At 44.8% G+C, this 12,183-nt stretch overlaps 1 long non-coding RNA gene across 1 annotated transcript; it reads left to right on the top strand.

The window, feature by feature from the left end:
- The first annotated feature begins 517 nt into the window (after nt 1-517).
- LOC124241178 (uncharacterized) lies at nt 518-9,545 on the top strand. The gene is made up of 3 exons (XR_006889138.1): nt 518-710; nt 7,855-8,042; nt 9,382-9,545. It is a non-coding gene; the product is annotated as an uncharacterized LOC124241178 (long non-coding RNA).
- The last annotated feature ends 2,638 nt before the right edge of the window (nt 9,546-12,183 follow it).

The raw sequence follows: 12,183 nt of genomic DNA, 5'->3' as shown, positions 1-12,183 counted from the left end.
CACGGAAGCTTCTGTTAATTTGACATTCCACCAGCTGAGAGATAAAACACTGCTGGGTTATTGAGGAAAGGTCTTGGCACCTTATGCACGGAAATGAAACTTTTCATTTTGCAATTGGCTTGTAGATTTGTCATAACCCCCTCCTTTCAATCTTTCAAAGGCTGAAGAACAGGCTGCAGTTGGAGATGTGGTTTGCATATATTGCCTAGTTGACAGCAGCAGATCAACAATGAAAGACTAATTAACTAAATGAAGGCAGCAAGAAGTAAGGTTTTGGCAACTGACAAAGCCATTCATTGAGAAATGTTTCCTTCTACTTTAGCTAAGTTCTCTGTTTTTAATTAGCATCAGGATGTTTTCATTGTATCCATTTAGGAGGATGTTCTTTCCCTTGTCAGGTGTTGCATCCCAGAGTCAGATCTTGTGAGGGGAGGGAAACCCTGCTCCACGTGCCCCGGCCCCCCCCCCCCCCCCCCCCCCCCCCAGCCTTAGGGCCTTAGAGGTGCCGGCCCTACTGTGGACAGCAGGCTTCTCCCTCTGGTCCAGCTACAGTTAGTTGTTCACTGGGAGAATAATTCTGAGCATATGCAGCAGATTCATCTTGCAGGAGTGCAAGCTCTCGATTTCCTCGCTTCCAATCGATTGATAAGAAGCATTCAACCTTGGATGTGATCAAACCAACGCACTAACCCACCAACGGAGTCAATCAGGTGCGCTTCCTCCTTTGCTATGTATTTCTAAGTAGTAAGTGTTTCTTCAGCCCTATTTCTCAGGACTGTGTAGGCCTTTGTAGCTTACAAGTCTCCTTTTGTCTAAATGGCCAGAATGCATGCTTCTAAAGGATGGGAAGACTGTGGCAAAGAAATGTTTTAGCCAAGCTTGTATTGGGGGTTGTGGGGAGGAAGGACAAAGAATGGCAAATCTGCAGCTTAGCTGATAGCTGGCGGGTCATCAGGCCAGAACCGCCTGGGTCCGGGTGCTTTAGTGCATAGAATGGGGGATGGTGGATAGGATGCTCAGGGTGGAAGCTGTGTTTGGTGAACAAGGCTGGTGGGTTATTAGAATTTAGAGCAGACTTCACAGGAGAATGAAGGGGCAAACTTTAGGAGTAGTGGCAACCAGATTTGATTTAGAGGTGACCAGATATTGGTGGAAATGAGACAAGACAGCAATAAATAAATGAGCGGGGGCTAAGTTTCTAACAAATATGACTCCCTCTAAGTCTCCATTTTACAACTGTTCAGTGAAGTTTTTTAGAAGCTATACTGCTATGTTTATATCTGCTCTTCCTGTTCCTTCAGCCTGTTAAGTTCGGGATATAAGCTTTCAATGCTTGGCTTGGCCCCTCCAATCTCCTCCAACTTCCCTGCCACCTCTATGCTGGGTTTTGTGGCTCTTGGCCCCCTGTGATGGTTAATTTTATGTGTCAGCTTGACTGGGTTAAAGGATGCCCAGATAGCTGGTAAAGCATGATTTCTGGTTGTCTGTGATAGTGTTTCGCTTGAATTGAGTAGAGTGAGTAAAGAAGATTGCCCTTACCGACGTGGGTGGGCATCATCCAATCTGCCTGAATAGTACAAAAAGGTGGAGCAAGGGTGAACTGGCTCTCTGCTTGAGCTGGGACATCCACTTCCTCCTGCCTTCAGACATCGGTGTTCCTGTTTCTCCAACCCACAGACTTGGACTGGATCTTACACCATCGGACTCGGACCAAACCCCGAGCATGATGGTATACCCCTCTCCCAGGATAGATAGCAGTTTTCTGCTTTCATTCTTACTGGAGGTAGTAAGCTTCTTAAGGACAGAGACCATGTGACCACCTTTGTATTCCCCGAATTGAACAATGACTCTGTGCCAGGCACTATGATGGATACTTGACATATATTATCTCAATGAATCCTCACAACAACGCAGTGAAGTAGTACTCTCATAATTCATATTATGAAGGAGCTAGGCTCGAAGGGATTAAAATAACTTCCTCAAGGTCACACAGCTAGTAGTGGTGGTGTCGGGATGCAGACACAGGCGATGAGTTGAGAGCCCATGTTCTTAATTATTATACTACCCACTTCCCTAGTGGAGCCTCAATAAACATTTTATGAATTGAACTGGTAATTTGTATAGTACTTATTTTATTGGGTGTAGTGGGTGCTCAATTATTTGACATCAGAACTCATTCAAGCTGAAAAGCTGTGTATTTGTCTAAGGGAGTCATTTCTCATAAATTCTAACATGAATAGGGGCAAGAAAACCTCTGTGTTACTACCACCAGTTAAGCAAATGGTTGCGTGTCTCTGCAGGTGGTGGTGGATTCTGAAGACACATGGTTTTTCTTGGCTCAGGTACCTACATTTTATCATTTCATATCATTTCTTTATTAGTGTAACATAAAGCCGAAGCAAGAATCCCTTCTTCTAGGAGGAGGGTGGATCTGAAGGGAGGAGGAGAGAGGGAAAAGAGAGCTCCATTTCTGAAGAAGCTGAGACTCATGAATCTATGCCTTGCCCTTTCTGTGCATGGCAGAGAGGCCATCAATGCAGTAGCCTTTCAGGGGCAGAGACTCTGCACTTGGGGCAGAGACCTCTGAGGTGCGGAGGGGGCTTGTGGAAGTGCTATTGTCACATCAACCAACGGATTTCCACCTGCACTGCAGGTAACCCCCTCTTCAGAACCCCTCTTCCTGGGATCCCCCTCCCGTCTGCTTGTCCCTCAATGCAGAAGCACCCTGGCCCTAGGGACAGTCCAAGCCCTCTACCAACTCCGTGATCATTTCAGTCCTTAGTCATTTTGAGCTCTGCTGTAATCTGTGAAAGAGAGGAAGCTGAATGCCCTTCTTAGGGTTAAAAAAAGTCTACTCCCATTAAATCCCCCGAGTTAAAAAGGAAGCTGCTCAGCTTGGCCTTGAGCCAGTTTGCCCCCATCCCCCCGACTTCTCACTCTTGACTTTCGAGTCAGATTCCACAGGGTAGTGGTTCCGAATGAGACTGTGAAATTGAGAGGGGTCCACTTTCATGAGGTTCCAAGTTCGCTTACCTCTTTCCGCCAACACTCAGCACTTCGCCTTGGGGTGTGCTTGCTTGGGCCCCTTGGGTGTGCACCCCTGCAGCCCTGAGTTGCCATGGTGGGGATTAACTTCTCCAAGGCAGGCCCCACCCAAGATGGAAGGACAAGTATGTGAATTAAGTGAATAAGTACCTCATAGCACCCCAGGCCAGGGAAGGTGGCTGCTCTGCTCCCTCCCCCTCCCCCTTCTCCTTCCCTACCTGCTTGGAAAGGACGGTGCCTCACCCACCCATCAGGCCGCAGGGACAGGTGTGAGGAACAGTTGGGGAGAGAAGGGGAGGGGAGAGAAGATCCCTTCCATCAGTTGCTCGGCATGAAGGGATCAAGTCCTCACCTGTTCTGGAATACTTAGCCCCAGTCTCTCTCCCTAAGCTTCACTGGCAGCTGCCGTTGAACAGAACGACCTTTCCTAACCCAGGTGTGGACAATGGAAACACATCGAAACCTTTTCCCAGCTCAGCTGAGGTGAATCAACTTAACAACGAAGAACAGAAGGCAGAAAAACGCAAAGCCTTTTCCTGGCATAGATCTCTTTCTTTTAAGGTGATAATAAAAGTTACAAGTATTGAGACCTACCACGTGTTGAGCGGGGGCTAAGTTTCTAACAAATATGACTCCCTCTAAGTCTCCATTTTACAACCGTTCAGATAACGGAGGCTCAGAGAGATTGAGTGACTTTGCCCAAGGCCCATGGTCGCACCAAGGTCCCTTTTTTCCAAAGTTCGGGCTCTGTTACTCTCATGTGCCCCCTTCCAAGCCCGCTGTGATCAGTACTGGTCTTAGATCTGGGAAAGACGGGTCCCTACCCTGGGCCCCGGGCTTTAGAGGGCCCCTCTCTGGGAGGTAGGGGTCTGGGGGACCAGGAGGCTCTGCTTACCCAGGGCCTTTCTTCCCCCTACCTGGTCCCCATACATTTTTTTTTGCTATACTCTGCATACCCAGGCCCCTGGAACTCCCTCACCAGAGGGATCCAGCTAGCGGTGCCAGATTTAGCAAATAAAAATACAGGATGCCCAGTTAAATTTGAATTTCAGATAAGCAGTAAGTACATTTTTAGTATAAATACGTCGCATGAAATATTTACAACATACTTAATGCTGAAAGATTATTCATTATTTATCTGAAATTCAAATTGAGCTGGGCATCCTGTATGTTTTCTGGCGGCCCTAGCCTCAGCCCACTGCCAGGACCTGGTGGGCTCTTCCTGGTGCCTGTTTGGGTAGGATGTGCACGGAGCTCAGCCATGCACACTTGAGTGTTTAAGGCATACAAGCAAGGCCCCTCTCAAGGCCAGAAGGAGCCAAAGGAGGGAGAGAGGTGGGCTGACCAGGACCCTCCACATGTTCCCTTGTTAGGGGTGTGCCTGCTCCCCAGACTCTGCTTAAAGCACAGATGGCTTTATTCTCTAACTCAGCTGATTTTCACTGGTGATTTCCACGGTCAATTTTGTTCACAGCACATGACCCCTTGTGTTTTCCTCACCTCCAACCTGATCTGGGATGAGGGATGAACAAGTTGCTCAGAATCCTAATCCTGATCCTGACATTTAAATGTCTGTGGATGGCTTAATGGTTTCTCAGTCGATGAAATGGAAAAACTGCTGGATGCGAGGGTCAAAGTTTTTGGCTTTATTGTGTAAAAGGTGCCTGACCATGAATGGGATGTGTCACCTCTCTGAGGTCATTTAAAAAATTTGTAACATGTGAAAAATACTTCTGCCTCCTGGAGTGGGTGTGAGGGTGAAATGAAATAACACAGGAAAGTATCAGAGTACCTGGTAGGTGTCAAGCTTCACAGATGTAGTTGAGTCTGAATAGGCAGAGACAGATCCCAGGCCTTCTCGTTTTGTTCAGGCCCAGCTGGACCACCCACACATCCGTTTCCAGTCTGGGGGCCCTTGGATATTCTGTGAAGCCCAGATGGCTCCTGAGTCATGGAACAGGGATGTCACCTCCATCCAAGCCTTCTGGAGCATTTTGATAAATGAACCCAGGGACGTGGCCTTCCAGAACCATCTGACCCTGGGTCTGCAACTCAGAATTACTGTACACCACGGAACTATGCAACTGTTTCTGTTTAGAGGGCAAGGGAAACCCTGCCCACAGAGACAGGGCTAAATCACTCATCAGCTAAGATCGAGTCTTACTGAGAATTATTAAATAAACAAAAACCCAGCTTCTTTCCAGTGCCAGGTGAGGGCTCTTTCTTGAGCACAAATAGCAAAATATGAAAAGAGAAACACAGATCATTCCTAACACATGGCACAGCAGTGTGCTCAGCGCTTCCCTAGCCTCCTCTAGTTGGTGTTCACACCACCTCCCTCCCTTCCCCGCCCCCTCCCTCCTTCCTTCCTTCCTTCTTTCCTCCCTTTCTCCTCTCCTCCCTCCAAGCAAATTACATAACTTTTAATCATCTGCCAGCAATCCTCAGGAACAGCTTCAAGAGGGAGTTGGTATACTGTGATGCAGAAAACTTTGAACTCTGGTGTCAGAAAGCCTTGGGTCCCAAAACCAGCTCTGCCATCTGCTGGCTGTGTAATCACATTCATTAACCTTTCCGAGCCTCAGTTTCTCTTGTGACAGTGAATTATATAAGCTTCACTTAGCACACTTAGCTCCTAGAAGGTGCTCATTAAGTGGTGGCCATTATTATTATTGAAGATGATGCTTATGTACAGGCATACTTCGTTTTATTGTGCTTTGCTTTATTGCGCTTCACAGATATTGCGTTTTTCACAAGACCCTCCGCTATCGAAAAGATTATGACTCCCTGAAGGCTCAGATGATTAGCATTTTTTAGCAATAAACTATTTTTATTTACTTAATTTTTTGGAGGAAGGTTAACGCTGAGTTAACATCTGCCACAAATCCTACTCTTTTTTCCTGAGGAAGACTGGCCCTGAGCTAACATCCGTGCCCATCCTCCCCTACTTTATATGTGGGACGCCTGCCACAGCATGGCTTGACAAGTGGTATGTAGGTGTGTGCCCAGGATCCAAACTGGCAAACCCTGGGCTACCGAAGTGGAACACGCAAACCTAACTGCTGCACCACCGGGCCGGCCCCAATCAATGAAGTATTTTTAAATTAAGGTATGTACATTGTTTTTTAGACATAATGCTATTGCACACTTATAGACTGCATTATAGGGTAAACATAACTTTTATATGGACTGGGAAACCACCAGTATTGCGATATTTACTTTATTGTGGTGGTCTGGAACCAAACTTGCGATATCACCGAGGTATGTCTGTGAATAAGATTACACTTTAAGCTCAATAAAGCATAAATGGCAAATGTTCAGTAAAGCATATACAAATAAATGAATGAGTAGAACACTTTCTGAAAGATTCTCTTTGCAAAAATTACAGTTTCACAAAAGCTGAAGTCAGCCAAAGGAATAACCTGAGGGTTCTCCTTGTCCTGAACCCCCAGTCTGGAGGGCGCCCTTGAGTCTCTGGAGTTTGTGATTCAGTCTCCAGTTTGGCCTGACAGTGGGAGACACACCTTGCTTTTGCTGGCTCACTCTGCTTGTCTGTCCCCACTTCCTCCATCCTTCATTGATCTGGGTCACGTTTACCTGTAACCATCCCTGATTACCTGCAGGACCAAACAAGTAGGCAGCAATAATTAAGAAATCGCAGGCACATACCTTTCAGATAGCATAATCGCCTTACCATCTCGTACCAGCGCCCTGACAAGCTTCCTGCTGCGGTCCACTATGCAAACAGTCCCACCCACCGCAGGTGAAAACAATTCTACTTTTCAGGGCTGGAGAAGGCTGATTTTGTGCAGCAGAAGCCTTTCAATTATTCAGGAGGCTGGTGTCTTTTTTTAGTTCAATTATTCAGGGGTTTCTGAGTGCAGGATTGGAAATTCAGCATTTGCTGGTACTAAAGCTTGGATTTGATTGGTTTAGATCCAACCTGCTCAGTATGTCTCTCAAACGTGACAGAGGAGATGGACAAGGGAAATGGACATCACTTTAACAGAGAATCAAGTACAGAGGAAAATTTATTTTTGGAAACTGTTTATTCACAGCCTCTAGCCAACGCAAATGGAGTGCTTGCTTCCACGATGATGCTTTCCCTTTCGAACCAACACTGGCAGAGAGATATTTGGAAATCAATAGACAGCAATTTATTCAGTTAAATTCTCCTCTCTATCCCCCCAATAGTATCAACGTATCCTCTCTTGGATATTTAAAATAGAAGGTAGGCTACCTGCGTCCCCATCAGGATGCCATATTTTCCTATTTCAGATGAGAAAACAACCTAGGATAAGGTACCAGGAATTCCAGGCTCTCTTTTGGAGAAATGATTTATTTAGCACGGAGAAGCATGTGGTTTACTATAAGAAAGTGTATCTTGACTGCTGGTGGTATGATATTTATTTAAGATTTGCCACGTGTCTCCTTTAGTCTGTTGAGTTCTAATGAGAACTTCTAGAAAGTGATAGGTTATTTCTCTTGGCTCATTCATTCATTCATTCCACAAACATTCATTGAGCATCTAATATGGCATTATGGGTTGGATGATGGGGATACAACAGTATACAGATATTAGTCCCTGCCCTTCGAAGGCCTACAGTCAGGTGCAAGAGACAAATATTAATTCAAAAAAAGAAGTTAAAATAATCACACAAAGTCTAAATTTACACACTGTGATAAATGCTTTCTTGCAAAAAATAACAGTGAATAAAGAGCCCATGATCAGGAACTTGAGATGGTGAGCTGCTACAGGAGGTGATGACAAAGTCATGAACTGAGTAATATTATTTTTTGTATCTCCAGGCCCTTATCCAGCACCTGGCACATTGTCAGTCTATTGTGTGAATGAAATCATCTTTTATGAGGCCGTTTTTGCTCAAGAGTCTCCAACTTTAAGAAGTGAAAGCTTGTACATAACTGTTTTCTGAGCATGGACCAGGCACTGGTCTAGTTCTGACGTGTATTAGCCTATTCTCCTTCAAAAATCTGAGGTGGGTATTAGAACTGTGTTTTCATTACAGAGATATGAAAGCCAAGACGTGAAGAGGTGATGGCATTTGATCAAGTCACACAGTTATTAAGCGGGAGAGTCTGGATTTGAAACTGGGCCATCAGATTTTAGAATCAAGCTCTTTAACCACTGTGCTACACCACTTCTTGTCACTTAATAAGCTCTGCACTGCCTACAGGGATGTGATGGGCTGTGGTGAAGTAGAAGAAACAAATGGAAATAGAAAATGGATAGCATGTACTTCCCCAGGGATTAGCACCCTGGGGGTTTCAAGAGAGCAAGAGAGTAATAATGCAGCTAAATTACAACTTACTCCCTGTTACCTGCATCCAGGTTCTGCAGCCTTGGTAAATCGCTTTCTTTGGCTCAAAGCAGGCATCTTCTTCCATAACTCCACAGATGTTCGTGTTCCCAGGGGTGACTGGCCCTGGTTGGTGACCTTTAGGCCTTCTGGGAGAATCCACATGCTGCTGCCACCACAATGCTTCATCTTCTGTTGACCACTGTCAGATGCCCCTCCTCCAGAGCGAGCAGCCTTGGCATCATCATCACCTCTCCTTCCTCTGCTGGGGGCTCTTCTCTCTTCTACATGCTTCGAGCTACACACGGAGTCAGGGGACACAACAGATTGGGGCCTGGGTGCCAGACTGGACGGTACCCACCTTGGGGTCATCACAATCTGCTTTTCTTCTAGGCCTCAACCTCTTCCTGGATCTGGGAGAATGGGGGTTCTCCCCTCCTTCCCTCTGAAGGCAATAGCAGAGAGTTTCTGAGAAGACTGTCACTGCAAGTGTCCATCCTCCAGCAAACCTGTCTCCCTTCCACTTTGAGTTACCCTAAGCTCCTTGTTCTCCAGCCTTGTGTTTATTTCTCTTTGATTCTTTTTTTTTAATTTTTATTTTGGGTGCCTACACCATTACTCGGAAATTCATGCTGCAGCATCAACTTTCTTGCTCTGGGTGTATATGTAAGTCAACTAGGTTGACTGTAGAAGTAGCTGACAGGTCTGTGACCCTTCCATCAGAACCGGTCTCTGTACCTGAGAGCAAGAGACAGAGAAAAACTTACGTCTTGGAAAGGAGAAGCAAAGGAAACTCAAGGACTTTGACTTTGAGCCCTGAGTTTTGATCCTTGGAAAAGACTGTTTAGAATCTCTCCCAGTTGTAAGGATATTATGTGAAAGCAGTTCCAAATTCCATTTCTTCTTAAGTCCTGTGACAAAAAAGCTTTGTTTATAATATTTGAAAACTAGTAAACTAAGAATATGCCAGTGAAGGATTTTGTAATTTCAAAGCTTCTAGCATTTCTTTCTGTTACAGGAGGTGGAGATTTGGAGGAAAATATAACCTGTTTTTGTGGATGACTGACCTCCTTGGGCCTTTGGATTTGGCAAAGGGAGGTGAAGACCCCATTCTGGAAGAAAGAAGGTCCAGACTTGAACTCCAAGACATTAAAATGAAACAGGTTGTTTTCATTGCAGATGGAGTGGAATTTCTGCAAATATATTTCTTTTGGAAAAAAAAATATGTATTTCCTATCACATAGTCCTGAATGCTATTATTAGCTGTTGGGAGATGTGTGCGAGACCTTGTCAGGGCAGTTATCCCACTAGCGATGTGGGAAAGCTTTGGGCAGCAATTTTAAGGGATCAAGTCTTCAGGCCTGAGTTCAGGTGGTTATTGAACATAATTGGCCGCCTAGACTGTCCTGGAATGCCCCAAGACATGCTGATAGCTGTGCATGGAAAGGAGCAGGAGACACTCATTTTGTTATAGTGCGTTACAGAACCGTGGCTTCTTCAGAGCTCCAGTCATCTTCAATTCATTCTGCTCAGGCTTTTCCTTAGAAATATGTAATCTTCATAAGATTATGCTTTTAGTTCTCCGTGAGACCTTCAGCTCAAGCGCTTGAGCTGTCACTAAATGTTCTTGTGGGTGACCAGGCATTAAAACACCAGGAAGACGATGCAAATAGGTATGGGCCCCTTTGCCAGATGAGTACAGCATCATGAACCTGAAGAAAAGTGAGGTTATGCACCATCACATAACCCAAGAAACCGTAAACCAACCAAAGATTTCCACTGGCAAAGTGTAGCTCAAATACTGAATTGAATCCAGCAGCAGAATCAACATATCATATTTATATTTAAAACAATTGACCCTGTGTCATAGCATATGTGAAAACCTGACCATTTGCAAAGAGGAACATTTCAAGGCCATTCAGAACCAACTAGAGTATAAACTGCCTAAAAGGGGCTTGATAATAATGCTAAGATGAAGTTACTGCTGTTGTTTGGATTTACAGAAAGAAAAATGTCATTAATCTATTAGAAGAGATTTGCGACTTTTGCTTTGCTGTAAGGGCAAGGAAAACAGCTATTTAAGGTCCTTACTGTTAACTTCCCTGCCACCCCACCCCCATCCGTTCTGTTAACTCAAATCAGAACAAATACTCTGGTCCTAAATTATTTCCCTGATGTTGGTCAGAGCCCACCTCGCTGGCTGAATATACCTATTTGCAAACGGTCAGGTTTCCCCATAGGGGCTGTAAGACACACACATGGTTGACGGAGATTACAAAAGTTGCATGGGCCCATGCAGTATATAAACATGCTTCTGTAATGTATTTAAAATAAAGACAGATGGAAGAATGTGCCCACTAGATGATGAGACAGGAATATGTATGTAGATTGTTCCAGGTCTTCATCAGTGTTGCTGCAGCTCCGTGTCAGGTATATATTATGGCCCAGAGAGTATGTGCACGCATACACTCAAGGGAGCCCCAAAGAAAGGAAATTGCAGTAGGCACACAATTCATCTCTAGCTGCCCACCTGCCAAATTTTGGCAGACTACTCAGGGTCACAACCCACATGTTGTGAACCACTGTTTTACCTCCCTGGGTAGCATGTGGTTTTGAAGGCGAAGGCTGTGAGTTTATGTTCCCGAATGTCATATGTATGCAGTTAGCGGACAACTATGGTCTCTTTATATGTACATGGCCACAAATCATTACGGATTGAGGCCTGGCTGATGGACTTGATCTCCTGCAAATTCCCCATATGCTTCACTTTATTCCAAAATGAGTTGGAAGAAAATACAAAGTACTGGGAGCTTTTGACAGAAAAATGGGAAGCCTCTACTTCTTGTGGAACTATAGTATGTGACACTGCAAGGGGTGAGGGAGGGAGCGTCAATGGAGGGAGAGTCAATTTTCTCTTAATTTTCTCATACATTTAAAAAACAAATAGGCAGGCTGGCCCAGTGGCCGAGTCGATAAGTTTGTGTGCTCCACTTCGGCGGCCCACGGTTTTGCTAGTTCGGATCCTGGGTGCGGACATGGCACCGCTCATTAGGCCACGTTGAGGTGGCGTCCCACATGCCACAACTAGAAGGACCCACAACTAAAAAAAATATACAACTATGTACTGGGGGGATTTGGGGAGAAAAAGCAGAAAAAAAAAGCAAATAGAAAAAAAAGGAGACAACCTACAGTCAAAATATAATTGGCTGCTGGGGCTTCCTCCAAAGTGGTTAGTTCTGATTCATCCTTCCGAATGGAAAGGGAATGGCCATTTGTGGTTAAAGGATTTTCACTGACAAACTGTGCGAGTCCTAGTTTCTTTTTTTCTTCTCTCTCACTTTCCTTTTGTTCTCTCTTCCCTCCATCTCTTCGTCCCTCTTTTCCTCCTTCCTATGTATGTACATATTATTTGCTCACTTTATAAAGGAATTGGACAGTAAACAAGAAAAACAAATGCAATTAAATGATCTCAGCACCATGGCCATGGAGAGCCCAAGCTGACCACAAAGACCAACAGAGTTTGTATTACTGAGCCTCCGTGTGACATGGTCCTCTTATGAGAGTCCTTAGAATAAAGATCAAGGGAGGGAAACATACCTTACATAATGTTTTATTCTCAAAGTGGTGGAAACAAATTTCTTCCTCATATGTATGTATCCTTGGGAGCATATCAGGGAGGTGAGTGGGGTGGGTTTGAGTGAGGATTTAGAACCCCAATCTCTTACTTTTTTCCATGAAATATTTCAAATAAACAGGTAAGTATAGACAATATCAGAAATGCCCAGTCACCTCCCAGCTTTAATACAGCCTAAAATTTTCC

The sequence above is a fragment of the Equus quagga genome, chromosome 6 (assembly GCF_021613505.1).
Source record: "Equus quagga isolate Etosha38 chromosome 6, UCLA_HA_Equagga_1.0, whole genome shotgun sequence".
NCBI classification, from domain to species: Eukaryota; Metazoa; Chordata; class Mammalia; order Perissodactyla; family Equidae; genus Equus; species Equus quagga.
This window is presented reverse-complemented; position numbering and strand designations above follow the sequence as displayed.